The sequence below is a fragment of the Phasianus colchicus genome, chromosome 13 (assembly GCF_987193195.1).
Source record: "Phasianus colchicus chromosome 13, bPhaCol1.hap1.1, whole genome shotgun sequence".
Classification (NCBI taxonomy): domain Eukaryota; kingdom Metazoa; phylum Chordata; class Aves; order Galliformes; family Phasianidae; genus Phasianus; species Phasianus colchicus.
In genome coordinates, this window is record NC_143448.1 from 3,480,415 (window position 1) to 3,488,555 (window position 8,141).

Sequence of the window (8,141 nt, forward strand, 5' to 3'; positions counted from 1 at the left end):
CAACTTTCCTTCTTCCTCCTGCTCTCCAGTTTAGCTGTACTCTACAAAGTTATTCTACAAACCAATGACTTCCTAGATTTCCTTTAGACCTTATAAACATTTTGTATTGCAAAAATAATGTATCCTTAAATCTCAAAGGGCTTAACTACAGCACACCAATAAGGATTAATACTGCTTTGATGTTTCTCAATAACTGCTAGAGGCTTACCTTCATGCCAAAGAAAAAGAATTATATGAAATACACATTAAAATAGTTACATTTTCTGCTTTCAGTGTTTAGACCACTGCTGAAGTGGAAGTGACTTTGTAAATGAAATAAAATTTCCCTCCTTACTATTTAAAATTGTTGTAAATGCTTTGTCTTAGAAGTTTAGAGTGTTTTTTTAGTAAGTATTTCAAGAAGTATTTTCATACTAGGCAACCAACTATGCTGAACGGACATCTTCCTGATGCAAAATGTTTTTGCAGGGATCCACTTTAAATAACTAAATATCCATTTGACTTACCTAGTGTTTGTAATGTTATATCTTAAGAATACAAGCCTTCTGAAGATAAGCCTAGCCTGTATCTGATTGAAGGCTGTTTCATATGATGTTCTGAACTTGGATATAAATTCAGAGAGAGAGATCCAAGTGGTTTTACTTAAGTCAATCTCAGATGTTTTATTAATCATTTCTTTATTTGGAGTTTTGAAGCTGGGGTAAAGCAGTTGCATATTTTTTCCAGGACATGATTTACTTTTATCTAAAAATGAAGATAAGAATCTGATCATTAGTCAGCCTTAGCAGTCCTAAGTTAATTTGTACAGTGAGTATATAATTAAGAATTTCACAACTCTGCATTCTGTTCTGCAGCAAAAACAGTGAGCTTGCTTGTTTCTTGAGCATGTTTACTGTAATAGAAATAAAATAGGGAATTGGTAGCTTTCTTATTTCATCTTACAACTGCAGAAGATATTAGTACCACTTACATATGGAAAACAATTTGTAAAGCAAACTTGAAAAATACATTGTCTGCATACTCAACATGTCTCAATTAAATGCATTGGCTATGCCAGATCATTTGCTAACTGACAGTTAGACAAAAAAATAGTCCCAAAAGGAATCTTAGTTTCCATGGAGCTACTCTGTTCTTTGTGGATGTGTTGTAGGTTAGAACTGTACTGTAGATCATAAATGCAGCACTGAAATAAATGGAGGCAGGCTATGTGCAAAGATTTTAGGGAATTAAAAAATAATGAAGAATACTTAAATGCTTCTATAATATTTAAGGTACTCTCCCATTAGCGTTGTCAGGTAGATAAGCCAGCATCCATACACCCTAATGTATTTGGAATAATTGGGTCTCCCTTGTAAATCCAATTATAAACAATATTATCACGGGCTTATTGAGAGTGTAATTACTGGTTTTGTAATTACTGGTTTTGGAAACATCTGTGACCAAACAGTGCCATTCTGAAACTGCTGTTTAGAGCCACAAGCTAATTTTAAAGTATCATGTAAATAATTACTTCTACTTTAGAGATTTATTAAGGCAGAAATTTTGTCAATTATTAGAAATGGACAATTCAGTATCAAGTTGTAAAGTTACAATTTCTTTTACATAAACCTTATTATTTAAGTGCAAATCTTACTCAATGAACAGAATTCCATAGCAAAGCTAATAAAGACTTAAGAGTAGTAAGCTGAGGTTTCAATTTTGTGTAAAAATAAACACATAGATTTGCAATCAACTGTGACTACCTAAAGTTGCAGTGATCAGTCAGGATATGAATACAGTCTGTCTGAAAGGCTAGGCTTGATGCTTTGTTGCTCTAGAATCGCACAGCTGTCTTCTTCTATAGCTGCCCAGCATTAGATTTCATATCCTATTTTTCCAGATTTCAGGTGCTTCTAACACACCTTTATATTCTAGGAAGAAAAGTTGTGCCTTGTGGTTTATACGTGATCTATAGATTGCCTTATAGATTGATACAGATAGCTCTTTGATAGGACAAACAGGCAGAAGTGACTGTAACAATGCCAGTTGAATGAAGCAAGCTTTTTCATACATTAGTGAAGATGATAGGTTCATGCTGCATCTCTAAGTGAGGGGCAATTTTAAAACCCTACACTGCATTTCTGCCTTAATACATAGGATAAACTCTGATAAAATCTTAGTCATAGCAATTAGGCCTTGAGGTGGTAACAATAATACTCATTTCTACTCTCTTTATGAGAACTGTAGCTTTTCCAGTTATAGTTAACTAGAGTTTGCATAAAATACAAAAGCCATACCCATTTTTTCACCTTTAATAACATTTTTTTTTGTGTTGACCCCTACATTCTTTTTTTTGCTCATGTTTCAAATACATAAACTCTCCTGCTCTTTATTCTTTCTCCTGTTCCATGTGATTTTTAGTGCAACCGTATGTGCCAGTCTACCATAAAGTACAGATGTTTTTCAGTTAAGCTGTAGTGGAGTTGTACATCTTAATGAATTCTGGATAGCAACTGACAACTGCAAGCTTTGAGTTGTTCTGGGAGCTGGTTCACCATCTTTCAGCACAATTTTGTTTGTTAAATTTAAAGAGAAGAGGAAGTGGGAGTAAAGACAGGTTTGCATCAAGAATGTAGTGCTTCTATTCAGCCCTGAAATAACTCTGTAAAGAAAGCAAGCTTGGGGAGTAATAATTGGAACAAGTAATTGAATACGTAAATAAAGAGCAAGAGAATTTTCAAGTGATTCAGTACCTTCCTCTATTCTGAAGTTTGCCCACCCACTCCTACATACCACCTCCTGTGGTCCAGGACATTTTAATGCAATGTGGGAGGTTAGCATACAAATTCCTACTGATTACATTTGTGCATTGCTTCCTACGCACCTTTTGAAATAGGGTCCCTTATTTAGAAAAGTTAATGAGTATTATAGATATGTCCCAAACTACAAATGCAGTGGGTTGACAGTGGTGTGTTACATCCATTTGTAATTACTTGGCATTCCTTTTTTTTTTTTTTAAACTTTGTTACTGAGACATGTTGGTGCACTAATTACAAGCAGTCATCATTTGTGGAAAGGTGATGTGCTGAGGACTGGGAAGACAGATGCTGTATCTTGAAACAAGTACCTTGCAAAGGAGCCTGTCCAGTCAAGTTAAACATGTTTGGGTGTTGAACTACTACCTATATGGATCATAGATTGAGCTTAGCAGAAAACAGATTTATCTGCAACAACTTCTTAACAGTAGTAAAGATGACATAAGTCAACCCCAAGGAAGTAATTAACAGTATATCAGTACAATTTAATGATGAGTCTTAAGAGCATATGTGCTTTGGGCTGATTCAGTTCTTCTTCTGTCTAATTCTAACCCCTGTTTCCTGAAAGTACCCAGAGGTTCTGATCTATTCTGGCAGAATGTATTCCTGATATTCAGGAAGCTCAAGGCAGCTAGAGTTTTCAGGTCTATTTGTGTACCAGGTTCCTGGTTTACAAATGAGCTCACTGCTGTTAAACAGGTAGAATGTAAGGACAGGTTTAAACCCACAGTCTCTCATTATTTATCATAACTTGTTTAATTCCAGCAGATGAAATACAATCCTTCCTGTTTTCACCCTGACACTTTTCTGCAAAAAAGTAGTTTTTATATGTCACATTTTTTTTATATTTTTATATGTTACATGTTAATGCATTACTAAGAATCAGCCTGAGCCAGGCCCTGCCTTCTACTGATTAGTGAAACTAGGCTAGTCAGTTTAATTTCTTAATTTACTAACTGGAGTACAGGAAATAGAAGCAAAGCACAAATGATAACAAATTGTTTGCTCCTCTACTGATCTGAAACATTTGAAAAAAAAGTTAACATTTAGCATTTACAAAAATCTTTCCAGAGGGAATAATTCTTATCCTGTCTTATCGTAATCCAGTGATGTATCCAGCTTCTTATACACCTGATGCTAAATATTTATTCCAAAAAACACCCCTAGAGAAATTTGTTTTCATTGTAAAGAAATATGGTTATGTTAAACCTTAAGAAGCATTACAAAAGCTGTCTAGTTGTAAAACTAAATACCTCTGTAGTGTACTTACTGGTAGGGAGGGATACAAGTTTTACCTCATTTCTTTCTTTAAAAAAAAAAAAAACAAAAAAAAACAACCACCACAAAACCACAACAGTCTCTAACTTCTGCCTTGGATCCAAGTGATTCCTCACTTAATCTGTGTAGAATATAATCCCAAAAGATAAATTTTCCTCCTCAGACAAGTAACACTTTAAGAAACATATATAATAGAGAGAATTATATATGTATAAACTGCAAGCTCTGAAGATAGCCGAAGTTCCAGAATTAAGTTTTAGATTCATTTTGATTTATATTGAAGTATTTGATAACACAAAGATTCTCAGGTAGCTGCAGTCTTTATTTTAGTTAATCCAACATCAGTATTTGCTGGCCAGGGCTTTTTCATTGGGAGCTCAGAGAGCTTTAAATTAGCACTTGCTAAGTAAATTTTGGTGAAGTCCAGTCAAATTGTAGTAACCTGCATTCCAACTAGCTACTAGCTTTTCCCTCATCTCTGGGAGAGTCAGAATTTTCTTTCTGCTTTGATGACATACATTTTAAATGCAAATACATCATACCTGGATAGACATTGTTCAACACTCCAGCCTCCCATCTCCTCCTCTTGCTTTTCTGACACTAAAATAACATTTTTTCTCTTCTGATTTTATAGCACCCTTGAGCTCTGAGCTGAATTCTATCTTTCATATGCTTCACTTCTACAACTCTATCTTCTCCTGCTAAGAAAGCGTAAGTTTTTTGATCCTTGTTTGTCTTTAATGAAGCATTTGGTCTCTATCCAAAAAGAAACTGTGTATAGTATTTGTTATCTATTTGCTTCTGTCTATGTGAAGGATTTTCAGGTAGTATTTGTCTTTGGAAGGTTTATTTGAGCCTAAGATGTTAAAATTTTGCTAACCATTTAAGCTGTGGAGGAAAAAAAGCCAGGGCCCATTGACAAGAACCAAGTCAGAAAGACTAGAATCAAAGCCAGGGAGGAGGGCTCTTGAATGATAGGATTAGGAGCCAAAATTAGACTGAGGGACTTTTAAATGAATAGAGGTGCTTTTAGCTTTGTGTTTTATATTCTAGTTATACTTTTCTTTATTGCATCACAGCCTGTCATAGAAGTACAAAAGGACATACTGGAAACAAAATATATGAACGTGTTCTCTACAAAGAAAGCTAGATAGAGCTGGGAATTAACATGGAGTGTAGAAGGCTCCAGGGGGACCTCATAACTATTGAAAAGCTGTAGTAAGTCTCCTTTAAGAAAGATGGAGAAAGACTTTTCACTAGAGCATGTATTGATAGTACAAGGGGTAAAAGGTTTTAAACTAAAAGAAGGTAGATGTAGATGACACGTAAGGAAGTTCTTTATGTGGAGGTTGGTGAGGTACTGAACAGTTGACTGGAAGAAGCTGTGGATGCGCCCTCTCTGAAAGTGTTCATTAGCAGGGTGAATGAGGCACTCTGGATGGGTCTTTGGGAAGCCTCGTCAAATGGAAGGTGCCCCTATCCATGGCAGGGGAGTTGGAACTAGATGATATTTAAGGCCCCTTCCAACCCAAACAATCCTACATTTCTACAAAAATTTGAAATGACATATACAACAATACCTATAAATAGATGAAAAATCAATGATGTGTTACTTTGCATGGGATTAGTTACTTTAGCAAAACAAAATTGCAACAAGGAACATTATACAGAAAATACATTCATTCACACATTTTCTCAAATATTCTTTTCTCAGTTTGCCCTTACTCTCTAGCAGATAGTTTGTTCTGTAGGCCAAAACTGGTTCAGTGAGAAGATGCTAACTTTGGAGTTAAAAGGACACAATTAGATTCTGGCTAGAAGAATTTGAGGAAGTTATCTGTGTCTTTGTGTCAGATAGGAACAGCAGTGCTTCCTTGCACTTTCCTGCAACACGTAGAGATGGTGCAAAACATAAGCACGTACAGCTGAAGTGGGGATCTCACCTAGAGAGATTGACATTATTTGCTTTATTATTTTGCCCTCACTCAAACCTCTTGAATGCTTCACATATACAATTTCTCCTTCCAAAGATACTTACAAAGACCTGAATTGTGTAAAACAGGAGTAACCAGTCCATGTCTTGTGACCTATTGGTACATATTTTTGTTTTGTGCATTTTGAACCATGGAACTGTCATGTGGATAGGAAGAGGTCCCTTACTAGCCCTGTCTCCCAGATCTATTTTCAGATTCTGCTGTCATCTTTACTCTGCTGCGGTCATTATCTCAATGAAAAAGACATCTACTAGTCTGCATTTATATTGGAACAAAGGAGATACTAACAACAATAAGCAGCCTCCAAATAACAATACCCACTCAGCTTGGCAAGAATTACATTTCAGCTATGAAGTGCCTACTTAGACTTTGTTGGCATCCTGTCAGACTCTCACTAGTTTTATTTGCACACTTGAGATACCTCCCACTATTTCTTCAAGTGGGGCATTAAGAAATATATCAGACACCTCAAATCTGTTCCAAGTGTGGCTGCCAGTCTCGCTGGTTCTGTAGTTTGATGGCTTCACAACAACTAAGCAGCCTTCCTTCCTCTTCCATTACTATCCACACACATTTATACATCTGTCACCTCAAGGTAAACTCCAGGTAGTAGCTAAAAAAAAAAAAATCACTTGAACTACAGCAGCATTGCTTTTTTGGAGAGGAGCATTTCAGTGACCTAAACTGTATGCAGAATATGATTCAAGAAAACAGCTAGTAAAAAAGCATCAAAATACTAGAAAGTTGAAACACTTTGTTGCTAGATTTTTAAAATCAACAAAACAAAAGCAGATGGGAATTCAGTCTCTAACATTAACGTAAATAGAAGATAGTACTTACCAGCAGATATGCCAGTTGGTTGAAACACAAAGAGCCTTGGAAAAACATCCATTGAGATGGGATGAGCACCTTTGACTCTGTCCATCTGGACAGGACAGAACCATCAAAGCTTAAGAACAGTATCTGCCAAAGACAAGATTTTTTTACAACCAAATTATGAAATCTGCATTCAAAGGCTGGAAAACCAAGGATTAAGAAGTTTGTGAAGTCCTACCATTCCGTAGGCCAAGAAAGAGGGAAAAAAAGCCTTATTGTTTTCTGCAGAAAGAAGCTTCAGTAAGGTACAGAAGACACTGTCACCTCAACAAATTAATACCCTTTCCAAAGCATCACGTTGTAATGCTGTAATGTAATGGAAAGTATAGCAATAAAGGCAGCATGGCAAAGCCTTTGCCTGCAGCAAATGAGGATAAGCCCAAACATAGCAGCCATAATCACAAAAACAAAGGAAAAAAGCTGCTTACCTTAGAAGGGCCTCAAGTATGTAGGGATCTCCAGCAAGATACTCTCACCTCCACTGCCAACCCTTAAATGAGGTCTGGGAGGGGGTGGATCCTGGCTCCACCTCTCCAATCTCTCAGGTACATTGCTTGCACCTGAGCTGCCTTGGGTTGGCCCTGTCTTCCCATCAGGTGCTCAATCACTGTTTCAGGCCATTAGCATTTCCACTACACATGCAGACACAGATTTGGATACACATCTACACAGATGCTGTAAAAAAGAAAACAAACAAACAAAAAGACCCTCCTCAGTGTAGATGCATCACGCGCTTTAAAACAAGAACTGTTGCTGCTTACCTAGGGTAACAGCTATTTGTTGAAATATGCATAATAAATAGCATTGTCTCTCCTGCCATATCTTGATGCTGTTCATGTAAAGAAAAACACTGTCAATTCAACTTCTATAATTTTTTGTAGAAAAACTGCCTTCTCATTTGGGCTAAGTTTAAGTAAGTAATGAGATTTCTTCTATTTTCTATATAGGTGTAAAGACTGCTATCACAGCTAAGATAGAATAACAGTCTTCTTGGCTCAGCTTGTTTAGACTGCTGAGACCTATACTACAATCATTGTTTGACCACCTCAGATACAGCAGTTTTAAAAATAATAATAGTGACGAAAATACCTAATCTGTAGGCCTTTCATGCAGCTGAATTTGACTTCTAGCTTGATGATTACAGATACTTTACTCACATAAAGTGACATTTTTAGTTATATATGTCAATTACAGTGTG

At 36.2% G+C, this 8,141-nt stretch overlaps 1 protein-coding gene and 1 long non-coding RNA gene across 17 annotated transcripts in view; one reads left to right on the forward strand and one right to left on the reverse strand.

Annotated features, from left to right (window-relative positions):
• ESRP2 (epithelial splicing regulatory protein 2) overlaps positions 1-8,141 on the forward strand; it is a 188,320-nt gene that overhangs the window by 58,585 nt on the left and 121,594 nt on the right. The gene's annotated exons all lie outside the window — the stretch shown is intronic.
• On the reverse strand, positions 4,984-7,834 carry LOC116243748 (uncharacterized). Its single transcript, XR_004170047.2, has 3 exons — positions 7,372-7,834; positions 6,908-7,030; positions 4,984-6,680 (listed from the first exon to the last, which is right to left on the reverse strand). It is a non-coding gene; the product is annotated as an uncharacterized LOC116243748 (long non-coding RNA).